This window comes from Micromys minutus (assembly GCF_963924665.1).
Source record: "Micromys minutus genome assembly, chromosome: 18".
NCBI classification, from domain to species: domain Eukaryota; kingdom Metazoa; phylum Chordata; class Mammalia; order Rodentia; family Muridae; genus Micromys; species Micromys minutus.
In genome coordinates, this window is record NC_137953.1 from 18,789,468 (window position 1) to 18,808,956 (window position 19,489).

Sequence of the window (19,489 nt, forward strand, 5' to 3'; positions counted from 1 at the left end):
CAGAGGCCTACAGACACCCAGAGAACAGCTAGTAACAGCATGCCAACCCCTACGTAATCGGCCTCTGTCGTCCCTTTGGTAAACACACCCCTCTAAGTGACTGTGCCCATTTTTGTGTTCCTGTCAATCATTCTTTCCTTTAAGTAAAAACAATACAGTATGTGGATCAGTTACGTTGGAATTAAATGAAAATGTTGTTTCTTATGCTGTTAAATGTTTTCCGGAAAGCCAACATAACAGCACATGCGCACTGTACTGTGCCAGGCCTCCAAAAGCAGGGAGGCGTATCCTGCATTCTACTGTCTCTAGGTTTTTTGAGGTCAGGGACTGTTTTCCCTTTTCTTTTCATTACCAGCAATTGCTGTGATGTGATTCATAGTTTGCATTTGTTGAATGAATAAATACTGCACTAAACTAGATTTTTTATTTTATTTTCTCTCCAAAGTTAGTAAAATGTGATAAAGAATTTCATGTGTGGTATATTTTTCAATGTTCTTCATTAATATTCTCAATCGTGACTAGATGTGATGGGGATGTACCATATACCTTGTGAGACCTGTTAACTTCTCGTTTTCATTTTCAGAACCAAAAAGGAACTTCCATCACAGTGGTTTTTAAGTTACTTCTTTTGAATTTAAAAGTTCCTTTTATTCTACCAATGTTTTTATGATAAATCTCTGATGACCTTTCTTATAAAGCACAGAAATTCAGGGGAAAACTCGGGTGTATTTTAAGCGTGTTCATTTGTGGTTTTGTCTGACTTAAAAGCCTTTAAGTTTTGCTGCATAGATATTTGTGCAGCCATAGGGTATCTGCACGCCATCACACCGAGGAAAGACAGAGTCATCAAGACTCCTTCTACAGATCAAACAAAGCAATGAGTACAGAAATGTGTTCCATGGGACAATTTCTGGTTTAGAGTTTCCCCCTGAGCTAAAACTATAGACCTAGACATTTTGAACAGATAGATTTGATTTTGAACAAAGATTTGTTAATTTTTATTTTCTGTGTTTGAGTGTTTGCTTCCATGTGTGCATGTCCATCAAATGAGTGTCTGGTGCCTGTGAAGGTCAGTAGAGGCACTTGAACCCCCCAGACTTCTCTGGGGCTAGAGCTAGAGGGAGCTGTGAGCCAACAGGCAGATCCTAAGAACTGAATCCAAGGGCCTCTGCAAGAGCAGAACAGGTCCTTAACTGCTGAACCTTCTCTCTGGTACCAGACTTAAGCTTTTGAAAATATACTTCTACATTTCTCAGGTCAATGAAACAAGAGAAAGAAAAAATCTATTCCATTCTTCTTTCTTTTTCTCATGTCTCCATTTCTAGGAATGTTTTTCAAGTTTTGTGCTCCGTTCTTGAGACCTCAGCTCATACATAAATCACCTGACTAGTCTTCAAACACCAAAATACACATTTAGTATTTTTTCTACTAGACACATATTTTACTGGAAGGGCTATGGTTGAGTGAAGAAGATGGTAATATGTCCATGCCCTAAGCTAGCAACACAGTGTGTTAAAAAGTCAAGAAGGAAGATGTCTTCTCAAACAGCACATGGACACTAGCTTTCTCACATGGGCAGTGTGTTCTGAAATTGACAAATTCATGGAAATGTAGTAGTTCCTAATGTAAGACAACAAACAAACAAACAAAAAAACCCAAAAAACAAAACAAAAACCCAAAACTCCAAAACCATGAAATTATGTATTTATTTATATGTTTGGGAGTTTTCTTTTTAACAGTTTAGGGTCTTAGTATGTAGCACTGGCTATCCTGGAACTTACTATGTAATCCTGGCTGGCCTCGATTTACCGAGATTGACCACCTTCTGCCTCCTGATTCCTGATTTAAAGGTGTGTGCATTAGATCTGGCTACAAAACCATATTTAAAAATATCAAAGTTCATTAAGACAGTGTCGGCAAAATAAATAGACATCTTTCAAGTCAGAAATTGTCCTGACCTTCACTAAAGTCATGTTTCTGTGGTTTAGTAACCAGCCCAAATTTTTCCCGAGATGCTATTTTCTTTTATAGATAGGCTTTTTTTTTTTATTTTGTTTTTGTTTTTCAGCACAAAGGAGAGGGTAGTGGAGTGAATTACTGGGTACAACTGTTGCTATCCATGAGGCAGTAAAATTCATTGAGTGGAAAAGAGGGACTGAAAGTAGAAAATCAATTTTCACTCTTTGTGCAAAAGAAATTCTGGGAAATTCTAGAGTCTAGTGTAGTGGCAAGGACAACCTAGCTGTAACTCAGAGAATGCCTGTAGGTCCCAATATACATCATAATTTTCACATGGAAACCAAGCCCAAATAGTCTTTTTCAGTTTGCATCATCGGGATTTATAGGCCAATGAAATCTATAAAGTTTTTACCAATATTAGCAACTCAATTTTAATACATTAACATATGTTTTAGTAAAAAAAAATTCTACCTACTGAATAACACTTCTGAAACTCAAAAAATTAGGAAGACAATTAATAATTTTCTCAAGGATACAAAATAGCAAATGGCAGAATGGGAAATATTTTAGCTTAGTCTGTAACTATCCAGAGCCACACATCTTCTAATACATCACAAATGTAACCATAGAGCATAGGCAGAACCTTTAGGAAAGCTACACACACACACACACACACACACACACACACACACACAAACACTAAGAAGACTCTGGCTTGTTTGGTGGCCACCAGTATACATTCCTCTTGCAGTCACTGTAGCTGGCTTTGGCTTACAGCATTGGGATGGTAGCAAACATGCTGTGAACAAAAGATAGGAGCCTGCCTCTCTTGGATGCTGAGGGTGTGGGGTGTGTGTGTGTGTGTGTGTGTGTGTGTGTGTGTGTGGTAGGGGGACAAGGTTTTGTTGCTCAGAGGAGAATCCAGGAAAGAAATGAAGCTGTCTATGGAGATGTCGGCCATTACTGCTGAGGTTCATCGGGCAAGTCAAGGACCTGGCCTCAGACATTAGGCATCTAGCTGAACCCACCCCAGACCTCTAGGAGTAATACTTTATAATTAATTTGGCTCAATAATATTTTTATTATTCATTAAGTATTCATAAGTAATTGAGAGAACTGATAAAGCTGTAAGATTCATGACACCCTTCTTTTGTTCGATGATTTATCCTTAATTCCACCCTCGTTTTTCTTTTTTTAATAAGAAGGGAAGTGAAGCTCAGAAACATGAACGACTTGCTCAAGATCATTTAAGAGGTTGGAGAAAATGCATACTTACCAGGGCTATAATGGGATTCCTGGCTACACCAGCCCTTGAAGGGCCTGTGGTCCAGAGTCCAATGTGAAATGGGCAGAGCTGGCGAAGCTCGGTTTGATTTGGCCTTTTCAGAAAGTGAGGCAGCGCCTAACATCCGGAAACTTAAGGCACGACTCAGAGCTCGTGTTTTTCCAATGCAAACATAGAAATGGGAAATGTTTCTGGATGAATCTTCTTGTTTCCTACCTCCTTTTTTTTTCTCTCTCTCTCTCCTTTTTATTAGATACTTTGTATTTACAATTGAGATGTTATCCTTTATGGCACCCGGCTCCCATCCCACCTCCCTCTCCAGTTGCCTTCACAAAGGTGCACCCCCTTCTGATCCCCCTCTCCACCCCATTGCCTTGTCATTCTCCTACATTGGGAAAACGTGCCCTCTCTGGAACAAAAGCCTCTTCTCACACCCTAGCCCTTGCAGCCTCACTTCCTCATTGCTGCTTGTCTGTTACTACAATGGACTCCGCGGAATTTCTCTCTTCCAATAGCACAAACGGGTTTCCTCTTCTATAAACGAAATAATGCTAAATGATCTAAATTTAGCCAGCACATTGTAGAGTTCTGAGTTCAAACTCATGTGTTTCATGCCAAATTTTCATTTTTTTTTTCCTGCCGATATATTCTCTAATGGGAAACTCAAGTCTGTAGTCATTCAGGGATACATGAAAGTTGCTAAGGAATATGCTTTTGTTCACAAGGTATTAGGTTTTGAAGAAAAGTTGTTCCCATAAATGTCTCTGTGCTGAAGGCTTGGATTCAGCTGCTGCTGCTCCTAAGAGGCAGTTGAGCTATTAGGGCTCCAACATTGTCTATAGATCAGGCCCTTGATGAATTCATATTATGATGACATCTCTAGGGGTTGTTGGGAGGTAAGCTCAGGGATTGGTTGGAAGAGGCAACTTATTAGGGTGTTTTATAAAATACATTCTTTGTTTTGGACTGTCTTCTATCCTCCCACTTCCCTGGCTACCAGGAGATGAGCAATTCTACCTTACCATACCCTCTGCCACATTACTTGGCTTCACCATGGCCCAAATACAAACTAGCCATCCTACTGTAGAGGGAATCTCAGGAATAGATCACAGATCAATCTTCTGCCTTTTGAAATTGTTAGCGTGCTTGTCACAGTGATGGGCCATCTGCCATCAAGGTGTCATACTTCTCAGCTAGGATACTGAGGCATACTTCAAAACGAGCACACTGGTCCTTAGGAAGAACCTGGAAGCATGCCTGGACCCGATTCAGATGCATCAAGAAGCTTTGTGCAGCAACCCCAGTGGACTGCCCTTTATTTGCTAAGAAGGAGCTGGCAGAAAGAACCCCAAAGATACTTCTCTCATGTTCAATGATTCTTTATCTTTTTGGAGCAGTTTGGTTACCTCGCCTGCCTGTTGATAGCATTTGTATGAAGAAAGAAGGAGGGAATAGTTTCACTAGAGTGACTGTAGTCTTCCTCCTTTAATAAGACCATGTATCACACCATGCCAGACAGGAAACACATAATCTGCACTAGTTCTCTTTTTTAGTTCAAGTAGAAGGGAGACAAGAGAGTACCTTAAGATTTTAATCTTAGCATCATTTCAGAGACCTCTGTAAAAGATGAGCTGTGTACACAGTTAGACGAGTCGTCAAGAAAAAATACTTCCACAGTTAAGTCAACACATTCCTGTTTTAGAATATAGCAGGAATACCAATTGCTGAGATTGACCCTCCCCTTTATCTATATCCATATATATAGGCAATGTGTATTATAGAACTGATGACATTCTGATCGTTATTCTATGAATATGATATACATACAACAATACAATTTTAGACTGCTCTAGAGCATAGATCATAGAACAGAATGGTTTAATACCCATGAGCCTATTTTGGTATTATTAGGACTCACATGCATATAATTTGCATAGTGATGCACAGTCAATGAAATACATGAATGGTTCTAGTTTATCAAAACATTTGCTGGGTGATGTTGTACCTTAGGATGTTTCCTGGCAGTGGCTCTTTCCATATTGTACTTGACAGGGGCTTAATCAGAGTTGGGAAATTTTACAGAAGATACAGTGATGCTCATGAGATGAAGCCACGTGGCTCAGGTATTAAGCAGGTGAATTGCATTTTCAAGTACCCTCTACTGAAAATGTCTATTGTCTTTACCATACATATTTAATTTAATTATTTCTTTTATGGATTAAGCTAAGAGAAGATTATCTATCACTATCTATCTATCTATCTATCTATCTATCTATCTATCTATCTATCTATCTTCTATTTCAATCCAAAAGCTTGCACAGGCAATTTTATTTGAAGTCTTTGTATTTACATAAAGTTGTAATAGTTAAAAAGTGGAAAGTAAAGACTAGCAGGAGGGTCTGGACACGAGCAAGATGGCTCAAACTCAGGGCACCAAGAGGAAAGTATGTTACTACTACAACTGGAACCTTGGAAACTACAAGTATGGACAAGGACACCTAATGAAGCCTCACAGAATTCATATGACTCATAATTTGCTGTTCAACTATGGTCTCTACCAAAAAATGGAAATCTACTGTCTTCCAAAAGCTAATGCAGAAGAGATGACCAAGAACCGCAGTGATGGCTATATTAAAATCTTGTATTATATTTGCCCAGATAATTTGTTTGAATACAGCAAGCAGATGCAGAGATTCAAAGTGGGTGAGGACTGTCCCTGTATTTAATGGCTTGTTTGAGATCTGTCAGTTGTCCATGGGTGGCTCTGTCACAAGTTTTGTGTAATTTAATAAGCAGCAGATGGATACCACTATGAACTAGGCTAGGGACCCGCACCATGCAAAGAAGTTCGAAGAATCTGGCTTCTGTTATGGAAATGATACTTTCTGGGCCACCCTGGAACTACTAAAGTATCAGCAGAGGGTGCTGTATATTGACATTGGCATTCACCATGTTGATGGCATGGAAGAGGCCTTCTATGCTCCCAATCAGGTCCTAACTGTGCTCTTTCATAAATACGAAGAGTACTTCCCAGGAACTGGGGACCTACGGGATATTGGGATTTTCAAAGGCAAGTACTATGCTGTTAACTACCCACCGAGGGACAGCATTGATGATGAGTCCTATGAAGCCATCTTCAAGCCAGTCATGTCTGAAGTAATGAAGATGTTCCAGCCTAGTGCAGTGGTCTTACAGTGTGGCTCAGATTCCCTGTCTGGGGATTGGTTAGGTTGCTAAGATCTGACGGATCAAAGGGCATGCCAAGTGTGTGGAGTTCATGAAGAGTTTCAATTTGCCTATGCTAATGCTCAGAGGATGTAGCTATACTATCCAGTACTAACTAGACTTACAAATACAGCTATGGCCCTGGACACCAAGATCCCTAATGAACTACCATGGGATTTCTACCTTGAACACTTTGGACCAGATTTTATGCTTTATATCAGCCCTTCCAATATGACCAACCAGAACACTAAAGAATACCTAGAAAAGGTCAAACAATGGCTTTCTGAAAACTTGCAAATGGTGTCCCATGCCCCTGAGGTCCAAATGCCAGCCATACCTGAGGATGCCATCCCAGAAGAGTGTGGTGGTGAGGATAAGAAAGACTCTGACAAAGATCTTCTCCCACTGTTCCTCTGACAAACACATTGCCTGTGAGGACAAATTCTCTGATTCTGATGAGGAGGGAGAAGGTGGTTACAAAACTCTTGTAAGTTCAAAAAAGCCAAGAGTCAAAACAGAGGATGGGAAAGAGAAAGATCCTGAAGAGAAAAAAGAAGTCACAGAAGAGGAGAAAACCACAGAGAAGACAGAAGTCAAAGGGGTCAAAGAAGAGTTGTAGTTGGCTGAGGGAGGTCTGTAGCCCCATCGTCTCCCCAAGTTCCTCACGTTCCCTCAGTTTCTCAGATTTTATATTTTCTATTCCTCTGTGTATTTATATAGCATATATTAAATATAACATCCCCAGGGACTAGATAGGAATGAGGGCCAGGTCCCAGGGCAGTGGTGCTGGGAGAGCTCTCCCAGAGCTCCCTTGTCCATCCTGCCCCAGGTCTTAGTTTTGAACTATGTAGGGTACGAGTGGAAAGAAACAACCAGAAGACAAAATCCTGAACCGACAAGTGCCTGCTTAAAAGCTGTGCTAAGATGCCCTAATTAAGTTTCTTAGGAGGGGTGACCAAGTCTTCTGGGACCTCTTTTCATGCTTGGGTAATATCAACCATTTTCAGATCGGTTCTGTTTGTACACCACCCCCCCATCAGAAAAACCTAACATTGCACCGTCTTCACCCAATTCTGCAGGTGGAGTCTAGCTTCCTTTTTAAGGTATTTTCATTTTGTAAGACTTTGTAATAAAACAGCACATTTCTATAAAAAGTGGAGAGTAGAGGACAGAATGATAATATAATAAAATTTCTAAAATGGCATTAAGTTACATATGTCTGTAAGTGAGAAAAAATGATTGAAAAATTAATTCTTATTTGAAATGTCTGCAGTGCAGCTCAGAGAACAGAATGGAAAACTACAGAACAAATACACACACATCCAACCTAATTTCATTTATCTTAGAACACCTTGACAGACTAAAGACTCATCACATATTGAGATGGGCTTTCAAAACCTGTTTTCCGACTTTATCAATGAGGCATGCCAGTCAGCAACCTTACTTGCTTCTGACTTAGTTTGTATACAATTACATTCAAACATCTGTAAGTAAAAAGTACCACAGAACCTTTCTTCTTTCCATGTATGTTCATTCACCCAGAGCCATTTTGTCCTTTGGCTAGAGGTCACAGTCCACTTCTTAATTACATTTCTGGAAATGTGCCTGCTGTCCCCCTTTTCCAAGTTTCCCTACTCCTCTTCTACAACATGACTCATCCTTTCCTGTTTAGCTCTGGATTTCCCTACTATTTTCCTTCTATACCAATTCATAATAAGTTATAATTACTACTATAAATTCTATTTTCACACAAATATTAACCTCAAGGACACGTTTCTCTGAAAATGATTTAAATTTTTATTTTAATAAATTTATTCTAAGCATGGTTATATTATGGGTACTTTTAAACTTTACTAGTCTGAAGGAATATTCTGAAATTGTCATAAATTTTCAATTAAAGGCTTAGATATGAACTTGGAGATAAAATGAGTGCAACTCTTTCTGAAGCATGTGGCTATTTCTGCATAGCATTCAGCTGGGGTCCTTGAAGGAGGGTCAGTTTCAGTAGAAAATTCACAACCATCTCTAGAAGACAACTAGGTATAGTTTATATCTGAGTGACTAATTATAATGTAATACAAAAGTGTGCACAACTATATATTTAGGGAAAGGAGCCCAGTGAGAAAAACAAGAGAGCACCAGGAGGGAAGCAGAGAAGTCTGCTTTTTGTGACTTCTGTTGAAGTCTCCAGCCATGACCAGTAATTTGCAGCCACTTTACTTGAAGCACAATCACTACAACTGTCCAAACTTGAGCGTGTTCAGACAGAATCAGATGTCAAGAGCTAAATGTCTGTGTAATATCTAATGTATTCTAATTAACTCAACAAATACTCTTTCACCCTTTCTCTGGTTGATTTGGTCTCTTTCTTCCTTAAACCCACTAAATAACCCACTTGTACATTTTCAGCTCTGTCACATGGAGGATTTATTTTTACCACTATATATCGATTGCACATGATACTATTTTATTGTGATCTTGCAATGTTCTTGAGAGTTACATACATGAATTATTATACCATTCTCTTCTTTTCTGTCCTCCCCTCAAGTCCCCATGTCCTTCCCAGACTTCTCAAATTAATCGTGTCTTATTCTTTAATTATAGTTTCTCTCTCTCTCTCTCTCTCTCTCTCTCTCTCTCTCTCTCTCTCTCTCTCTCTCACACACACACACACACACACACATGCATGCACATGTGTGTGCACGCTTATAAACATAGCCTGGTGTAGTGCTTTTTATGTGTTTAGAACTGGACTTTGAAACTGGCTAGCCTATCAAGGAGCTTGTTCCAGAAAAGAAGGATATTCCTTCTCTTAGCAGCCTGTAGTTCTTCTAGGGATGGAGCCTTTTAAGTCTTCCTTTGTCTGTGGCAGCATGTCTGTTTTGTTTTGTTTTTAAATCATTTTAAAGGTCTTGTTTAGGCAATCACATTGGTGAGATTCCTGATTGCTGATTCGTGTTCATTTACAGCAGACACAGTCTTGCTGCAGACAGTCTGTCTTGGTCCTCTGGCTCTTACAATCCTTCTTCCTCTTCTGTGATGTTCCCCGAGCCTTAGGTGTAGTGGCTAGATTTTATAAGGACATCTTCATACAATGTACAATGTATTCTGAGCCAAGTGCCCTCACTCCTATCATTTCTTTTTACCTCCTCTACTTCTCCCTCGTTTTCCATGGCCCCCTCCTAGATAATTTTACTTCTTACATTTACTGCACACAGATTTTGACATATATTATTTCTTTGCATTAAAACGTTTGGCTTGATTTGTGTTTATTAGGTGTTTAATATACCTTTCACACAACATTTTGAATCATTGAATAAAAGCTCGTAAATAATGAAAAATGTCTGTCAAAGTAGTCATTGTGACCACCCTTCTGTCAGTTTCTGCTGTGTGGCTTGTTTCTTGCCTCTCTTCTAAGTGCTTTACTTAGCCTCACTGTCTTCCAGCACTGGCTCTAAAGCAGAACCTACAGAGCTTGCACAGCTGAGCTGAAGAACTGGGAGGCATAAGTTATCAGAAATCGTGAATACAATAAGCCTTAGTAATGTGGGGAAACCTTGGGCCATGTTCCTAAGAGCTCTATAGAATTATACCTCTGCTCCTAATTCTTGCGTGACCTTGTATAGACCTTGAACAAATCACTTCATATTTTTGAGCCTGATTTTCATAATTTCTTAAGTAAGAAAACACTTCTAATTTATTTTACCTAATCAATACCAAGAAGATTTCTTATGAGCCTGCTACAGAAAAAGTGCTGTCTACTTGACTAGGCTTGATTGGGTAGTCAGAGAGTGGGTTTCATTGATACAGTAACATTTGAGAGAATCGAAGAGAACTGCAGAGTACACTGTCTTTGAGTTGAAAAATCGTGAGAGAAAAACAACAAAAACAAAGAAACAGAGGACAACAAAGGAAAGTCAGAACTTTAGGACATCCTAGGAGAGGTCACTGTGGAGGAAGCAGAGACCTACTATTCTAGGCAGCAGTGTAAGAAGATACTTGGAGTTTGCTATAAGAACAAAAGGAGAGCATTGCCAGGTTTTACGTTGAAGAGAGGCATAATCTTGAAAATTTCAAAGGTCTCTCAGTAAGAATAAAAAATGGATGGGTGCAGTTGAGTGGAGAGAAAAGAGGGATAGCACCAGACTAGTGATTAGTGGGTGAATCAGGGATATATTTTGGAAACAGAAAGAACTGGACCTGAGGATATTTTCAGTTGAGTTTTCTGGAGGAGCTGAAGTAATGTTTCATGGGAAAGAGAATTCTAAGGATGCCTTCCTAGGAGAGCCTAAGAAAAAAGGCTACCCAAAACCTAGGAGAACCTACGAAAAAAGGCTATCCACAATCTAGGAGAGCCTAGGCAGGAAGGAAGCCCTGAAAGCAGCTAAGGGAAGGAGGATGTGATTAAGGTCAAAATCTTTGAGTTCATCTTCAATGGCAAAGGAATTGGCTTTTTCTCTTTTTGGATGGGTCTGTCCAAACTTGCCTCTTCTGGAATCGGAACTAATTGGTATTTCCCTATTGGGATGGATCCTGGTCACACAGCTTTCCTAGCTGTGTAGTCTCTCCAAGGAATTGTATACAATATGAGCATATCATAGGCAGGGTAGGGGTGGAAGCAGAAGCTCAAATTGCAAGAGTTGTGAAGGGAAGGCTGGGCAGAACAACACTAGTGTATATAGATTATCTTGAAGCTGTTTGCATTTTAATGTTAATTCCACTTCTCCAAGAAGGGCTGCCTAGTCATATGACTCCAATTGAACCTTCCTCTTGTAATTTGTAAAATAAAGGAAAGCTAGTGACTGGGCAGGGTGAGGGAGGTAGAGAGGGCTGGGAAGTTGAAGGAGGTTAGAGGATGGAGGGGAAAGGTCATGGCAACATGGAGCTTCCTAAGGACCAGCTAGAAGCAGGTGATATTGACTGGTGTTAAAAAGCTTTGAACATTAAGGATTTTATAGGTCTAGTATCTCATAGAAGGGCAGTTTGTATCTTTGTCTATTTGATGCAGTCTTGTTGTGTAGAGGGTTTGTGGATTGAGAGTTGAATACATAAACCTGTGTGAAAAGCTATCAGGCTGTAGAGTTGTGTTTGTGGGATTTTGGGGTAGAAAAACACCCTGGGACAGAGGTGGAGAACAGGCGGTGGAAAACTGCCAAAGGAAGGAAGTTGTGTGGACAAATTGGGCCATGGGGCAGTTCAGACCTGGCACCAGAGTTGCGTGTAGGGCTCTGTATCAGGATCGGCCTGAGGAGTGAGACCTCAGGGGCAGTAAAGTGATAAACCGTTTATTATTTTTTAATATTTACTGCAACTAGTCTGTGCTCTGCAGAACACACTACTCAGTTTCTTCCAGATACGAGTTATTTAAAGTGAACTGGAGTCTTAACCTTCCTTTTAATAAGTCATCCTATTGATTTTTATATACATCTAAGCTTCATAGCACTGCTATGCACTATTCTCCCAAAAGGTTGTTTGCAAAGGACTAAATGAAACAGTGAAAATTCCCTGTAACGGCACCATCTTGGGCTAATGGTCAGAATATAGTGATGTTCTCGCTGCTTCTGCTACTACATTTAGTTTATTATTATTATTTTTTGTACTATAATCACTGATTTACTTTTCAGCCACCTCTATTAAACTGTTTTTCAATTAGGATGCAATTTGCATTTGGATAAGACAGTATTTCCCCTTAGGCTGTCTTGTACATTTTACAATCTTTAGAATCCCTAAGCAGAAAGTATCAACACATCTCCAATCTTTGTTACTGCCAATAATATCCTTAAACAGACAAAGAAAAGCTAAACAGAAATATACCCCAAAAATATCCTAAAGAGGCTTTACCATCACCATGGAAATCATATTAATTTTCTTTTAGGGAATATGGTGATGTTTGAGGGGGGCACTTGATATGTTTATGGCACAATGAGAAATGGCAATGAACACTGTACTTGGGATTTCTTTGTGGTTTGGGGGAGGTGTTAAACCTCCTGAAGTATAGCTCTGACTAGGAAGTGCTGACAGGAAACCCACGTCCTCTGACTCCTGGGCTCATGTTTTTCATAATTCACCCCGTTCCTTCAGTGAGTGATTTAATAAGTGAATGAGTTAATTCATAATTCTAGTCTGTTAGGGCTATAAGTTGCTATAATGAAATAGATTAAAAGCTAATTTCCAGAAGGCAAGCCATAGCCTATAAAACATTTAAAATTCAATATGCCATGACTGCTCATGGAGTTAGTTTAGATTGCCAACAGTACCGTGCACAACTCAGTGACCCTGGTCAGGGACTCCAGCTCCATTCTCCCCTGATAAGGAAGAGAGGGAAGCAGGAAGTTACCTCAGGATCTGAGAAACTGTAGCTACAAATGAGCGCAGGTGTATCCAGCAGGTTTGTTTCTTCACTTTCCCATGTGACCCACTTTCCCATGTATAATTGTCTTATCTCTTTAATGTCATCTTTTCTTTGGAGATGGTGACAACACCCCTCCCTTTAAGACTGAAAAAGAGTCACATTCCAGTTCTTGCAGTCAGAGTGGCTGTGATCGAGAAGCAAACAGGAAATGTGACGAGGACACTGAGAAAGCGTTTATTTCATGCATTGTGGGTGGAAGGTAAATGAATCTAGAGACTATCAGAATCAGTGTGGAGACTAACAACGAAACTGTCACATAATCAGCAATCTTGTTTCTGGACATATATCTAAAGGATGAATGCCACCTCAGATAGAGGCACTGTGTATTCTTGTGTGTCATAGTACCTGGTGTAACATCCAAGGTGTAGAATCAATATGGCTGTCCACCAACAAAAGAACATATTAGGAAGATGTATGTGTACACAAGAAGGTATAGTGAGTTCTGTTTGAAAGCCAAAATAAAGGGTAACAACATGTCAATTTTAGGAGAATTAATGCAACTGAAAATTGTTATGTTCATAAACTAACCTTGTAGTAAAATATGGCATGATTTAGGGGGAAATACAGACATTAAAGTAAAAGGAAGCCTATTTCTTTCTTTATTATTTTTACTTTTTACTTATTTACTTTAAATTCTACTCATTGCTCCTCTCCTGGTTACCTCTGCTCACATTATTTTACCATTTCTCTCCTCTTCTTTGAGCAGATAGGCCCCCACAGCCTGACTATCTCCCCATTCTGGAACATCAAGTCTGTGAAATTAGGCATATCCTTTCTCACTGAGGCTAGACACAACAGCCCAGCTAGAAGAATATATCCCACATACATGCAACAGCTTTTGGGATAGCCCCAGCTCTAGTTGTTTGGGACCCACATGAAGGACAAGCTGTGTATCTGCTACATATGTGTGGGGTGGCCTAGGTAAGTTTTTTGTTTCATAGTATAGTCTCTGAGAACCCCAAGGGTCCAGAGTAGTTGACTCTCTTTATCTTCCTGTGGAGTTCCCATTCTCTCCAGGGCCCAAAATCCTTCCTCCTATTTTTCCCTAAGAGTCTCCAAGTTCCATCCACTGTTTGACTGTGGGTGTCTGCATCTGTCTGAGCTGCAGGGTGGAGTCTCTCAGAGGATAGCTATGCTAGACTTTAGAGGACACTTCTTAAGAATATGGACATAGGGAAGTGTTTTAAGAGATAAAGTGAGAGTAAATTACATGTGTTTAATAAACATATTTATTTAATGATATAATAATACTATGCCTAGCAATTATTAATACATTCCTATAACTCATATTAGGAAATGAAGAAACAGATGTTAACTAACCGATTTAAATCACATAGTTAATAAGCAGCAAACCCATGTTTTTAACCCAGGCAATTGGCCTTAGTGCTCTCAAACACATTCTGTATCTGTACATTCCTTCTTTATTCTGCATTCAAACACCAGGGGCAATGTCCTGGGAAGAAACTAGATCTGCCTCAAAAGCTGAAAATAAACAGAAATATTCTGAACATCAAAATTAAGAGCAAGATTTTGAAGAACACACTGGTCCTATATAGGTAACAACTGCTAGTACTTGCAGTAGAAAATATATGCCCCAAAAAATTGATGCAGCATGAATTGGTGTTCATGGGAGAAAAGACACAAATTTGGATGGGTAGGGTTGAATAAATAACAAACACATAGCACATTATATAAAACACCCAAATAATTAAAAAAAAAAAAAAGAGAGGTACTCAGTATATTGTCACATGCTTTTAGTCCCTTCATTTGTGAAACAGAGGCAAGAGTGTCTTTATGTATTTGAAGCCAGTCTACTTTACAATGAGAGGTCCAGGCCACCCAAAGCTACATACTGAGACTGTCCCAAATAAACAAGCACAAATAAAACAGAGTTGTTTTAAGAACTCTGCCCACAACACATGGCTCCTACATGTACTTTGAAAACCATTCCACCAAAGTTTAAGCTTATTTGTTTTTAAATTTCTAGAAAAAAAGTATCAAAGTGATTCATACCTTTTGAACAGCCACCATTAGACACACTTATCATGAGAGATAGTATTCTTAGACTAGACAGATTGACAGGTGTCAGGACAGAGATGGGACTTAGGCATTGGGGAGATATAGTACTGTATCTTTTAGAAAGCTCAGCTAATAGATGAGTTTATTATATTTTTTAAATTTCCTGTGATGAGGCTGCCTAGCTCAGGAACCCACACTTGTGAACCAGGAAATTTGTAATAAACCATTAATGTTAGAATCAGATACACAAAGACATGTTCAGCTTTTACCTTTATCATGACACATGCAAAACAAGGTTGTGTGGTTACACAGTCAAGAAGATACCCATCACAAGTCTTTCAAAATAAAACCCGATCAAATAACAGAAGCCTCCTGAATGCACATCACAGATACTACATGCTGGTAAGGTGTCTTTACATATCATAAAGGAGTATCACCAGCTCTGGCTGTACATACCTCTTATCATAGGAGTCTGAGGGTAGAAGCAGAGGGATTATGAGTTAGAGGCCATTCTCAACTACATAGCAAGCTTGACACCACCCTAGAATACATGAAACTCCATCTTTAAAAGGCTATCATTTTAGCTTCATATCTGCTAATCAACACCTTTGATCTGAACTAGAGAAATTGTTTAACTTGAAGAGAGGTACAGTTTCAATAGGGCAAATAAGAAATATGTGTTAAGTCTGTCTTAGGGTTTCTATTGCTGTGATAGACACCATGACTAAAAGCAACTTGGGGAAGGAAGACTTTACTTTATCTCAGTATTTGCAGGTCAGCTCCATCACTGAGGAAATTCAGAGCAGGAACCTGGAGGCAGAAACTGATACAGAAGCAATGGAAGGTTGCTGCTTACTGGTTTGCTTTCCATGACTTTCTTTTCCCCGCTATTTTCATATTTGTAGTTTACTGTAAAGCTTTACATTTTACTTTCATTAAATTGTATTTTTTCCTCATGAGTATGAAATGTATAACAAGGATACTTGTTTTATTTTTTAAGGATTTTTTGAGATTTTATTTATTTAATTTTATGTATGCTGAATGTTTTACCTGCATATATATATGTGTGTGTACCACATAATTATAGTGCCTGTGGAAGTCAAAAAAAGATGTTGATTCCCTGGAGCTAAAGTTAAAGACCGTTGTGAGCTCCCATGTGGGTGGGTGTTGGGAATCAAACCCAGGTTCTCTAGAAGCCTGATTTCTTATAGTTCCCAGGACCATCTTTTGAGGGATGCCATTGTCTACAGTGAGCAATGTCTTCCCACATGCATCATTAACACCAAAAAAATGTCCTATAGACTTGTCTATATGCCAAACTGATAAAGGTATTTTATAAATTGAGGCTCTTATTTCCAGATAAGTTCCTGTTTGTGTTAACTTAACACAAAGTGTCCAAACCAAACCAATATAAAATACAAATGGGGCTCTTTTTCTCCTTTTTCCCTGAATGTTTTCCTCCTTCTCTTGCTTTGAGCCACAGAGATCACATATCGTCAAATGCCCCATGTTATTTTGCCCAACTCCTAACCCTGCTGTAAATTTCAAATCATACTGACTTCCTTCCATAGAGGCCCCGATACTGGCTAACTTCAGTAATGCCATGCTGTTCTCTAAGAGGAACAAGCAATAACTATTTGCTGAATTAAGCTATGCATTTTTGTAGCTTATAGGCGGAACATATGACTGGATGTGTAGGAGGAAGATTTATGCATGGTGCAGATACGGATTAGGTAGGCTTTCTATTCATTAATATCTTCCCTTAACTCATTTACCTTATAGCAAAAGTTATGTAATTTCTGTTGATAAAATACATTTAACTGTATGCCTTGTCATCCAGATAGCGAAAGTAGACTAGTTGTTTGAGTTGTAAGTAGTTAACAATTGGTTTAGACATAAACAGAGTAAAGGGATTTGTTGTACTTCCCTGCAATTGAAACATCTTAGTTTCAGAAGCACCACCTCCACCATCCACACTCTGCAAAAAACACTTCATCTCTCTTGAGTAAAGTGATAGTGACTCCAAGGGCTGTGTTTTCACACCACACTAAGGTGGTGTCTGCTTGCAATACACAAGGTAGAGAATGGCAGGTTAACTAGAGAAAGGATGCTCACAGAGAGAGCACTCATTATTCCTTAGCCTGCAGGTACCATCCAGTTGTTACTAAAGGCAGATTTTGAGCTTTTGGGAGATGTTGACACATTAAGTCAATCAAGCCAACACTCCTGTCAATTACCTTGCCAAACCTTACACTATTTCGGCAAATATCTAAGGTGACAGCTGGAAAGTTCACTCAGTTCAGACCTAATTTTTGTCTTTCCAAAGTTTCTTTTTTTGGTAAAGGGGAGCACTTAATGTGATTAAGAGCCTTTGAGCAATAGAAATAGAAAATGAAACATCAAAACAAATACAATAACATCCAAAGGGCAGAGTTCACCATAGCGCTTTCCACTCCCTACCCCTTCTTTTTAACCTTGAAGAATGCCAGTGTTCCTAAAGAAAGTCAAGGCAATTTAGACTTGACAAATTCTTATAGAATGATTTCAAATCTATAGATTAAAAACAAAACATCCAAACAAACAAACAAAACCAAAACCTCACTCTTCAGGTTTATCTCTCTGAATTAATGGCATTTTCTACTTTTCATAAAGCAGAGTAGCAAATGAGACTAGACCAGGATTCTGCATGTCTGTTCACCATTATACAGTTGATGAATCATTTATATTATGATGGGACCAGACCTCAAATGATTTCTAACAATTAACCTAAACTTAATATCCTTTTTAAAATTGTTAGTTTGTCTTATCATTTATTTTATAGGTTTACGTGTCAGATTGAAATACAATTTCTCATAGATATATGTGTTAATAACTATGTGACGCTTATAATACATTTTATAAAGTCAGGTAAATTGGCTCACTTAAAAGTCCTGAGTTCAATTTATAGCAACTACATGGTGGCTCACAACCATTTGTAATGGGATCTGATGCCATTTTCTGGTGTGCTGAAGACAGTGACAAAGTACTCACATACATACAATAAATAAATCTTAAAAAATAAATTAATATAATAAAAAATTAAACTACAAACACCATTGCTCATTGAGTGTGATCTGTTCTTTTCAGCCTGAAACTCAAAGGATAAGTTATAGGAGGTATGGAGACTATTTCCATGTTTCTTCAGACCTGGTTTCTTGTTGGGAGAAGTGATTTTCTTTTTGACACATCTCAGTGTTAGAATTAATTCAACTCATACTAATTTTCAGATTTTCTCTTATATTCCAACTATAATTTTTAAGAAACAAAGCTATGTGATAACCATTCTCAATACTAGATCCTGCTGGTGCAGCTGTGTTATGGGTCCACTGTATAATGTATTCAGAAAAAAGCAATGTCATTGTGGTGAGTGTTGACTTTCTTAAAATACACTTGTAAAAACTGAGGACTGAGAGAATAGACTGGTACAGTGTGTTCAGTAGGAGGAGGGCTTATGGGAAAGCACCAACTGCTTGTGACAATTTTTCATGTATATATATGAAAACCAACAAAGGGTCTCTGGTATGGAATATACTGGAAAAATACTGAAATCTAGAAGTGGACAGTACATTGATTTATAAAGACCCACAAGGATATCCGGACACTCTGGAGTCATAGGTGATGTTTTTCGAATGTAAATTATAAAATGCGTTAATATTACTTGTTTAGCACTTTAATTTCCATAACATCATATACTTCCATATCATATTTCATAAGTCTCTTACATTTGGGCATCACGATATCCTCCATATTTTATTGCTATAAATAGCACATATAGCATAAACTGAGAAAATATAACATATTTAGAGACTGACACAGACCTCAATGACTTTATAAAAAGTTACAGTTACCATAAAAGTCCAGTTAATAAAAGAGTAGACAAGCAGATTCATGGAACAGGCAAAAAAAGTCCAGTTATAGATTCATATAGTCACTCAGTGATGTTTGACAATTTTCAAAAGCCTTTGAAAATAGAGAAAAGGTTTCCAGAAAAACTAAGCAGTTATCTTCCTATCTAGACACATATTAAAATTTTTATAGATATTAATTCTGAATGAATCAATAACCTAATCATAATAAAAAACTGTGAGTAGCCAGGGTGCAATCTAGTGAGAAGGCATTTCTCGCCTGTGAAAAATAGTTACAAAAACAAAAAAACATTGCACAGGTTGGTAAATGGAGATGTATATAAAGACAGATTGTTTCAAAAACAGTGACCAAAATATGTAAAGGAGTCTTACAGCTATCAATAAGGAAACAACATGACAAAAGAGTCAAAGACTGTTATAGACACACTGACAAAGAATATGCACAGATGCAAATAAGCAAATGACATTTGCCTGCGGTAGTCTAAATTGCTCCTTATATGTCATAGAAGAGGTTCAGTGAGAGAGCTTCATGGGACTGAAGCAAGGGCAAGACAGTGAGCACCTAGGGTTACTTGGTGGGTGGGGGCTGCAGCTAGAATTCCCATGTATTTCTGGTGGGAAGACACAACAGTAAACCTGTTTGAGGGAGAGTTTGGGGTTTATTATAGAATTAAACCTGTTTAT

General features: G+C 38.6%; 1 protein-coding gene and 1 pseudogene across 4 annotated transcripts in view; one reads left to right on the plus strand and one right to left on the minus strand.

Annotated features, from left to right (window-relative positions):
• The window catches only part of GRID2 (glutamate ionotropic receptor delta type subunit 2), a gene marked incomplete at both ends in the record, with an annotated part of 1,350,985 nt that overhangs the window by 189,286 nt on the left and 1,142,210 nt on the right, over positions 1-19,489 (minus strand). The gene's annotated exons all lie outside the window — the stretch shown is intronic.
• Positions 5,659-7,088, plus strand: LOC308432330 (histone deacetylase 1-like; annotated as a pseudogene). Its single transcript has one exon. The product of its transcript is annotated as a histone deacetylase 1-like (transcript).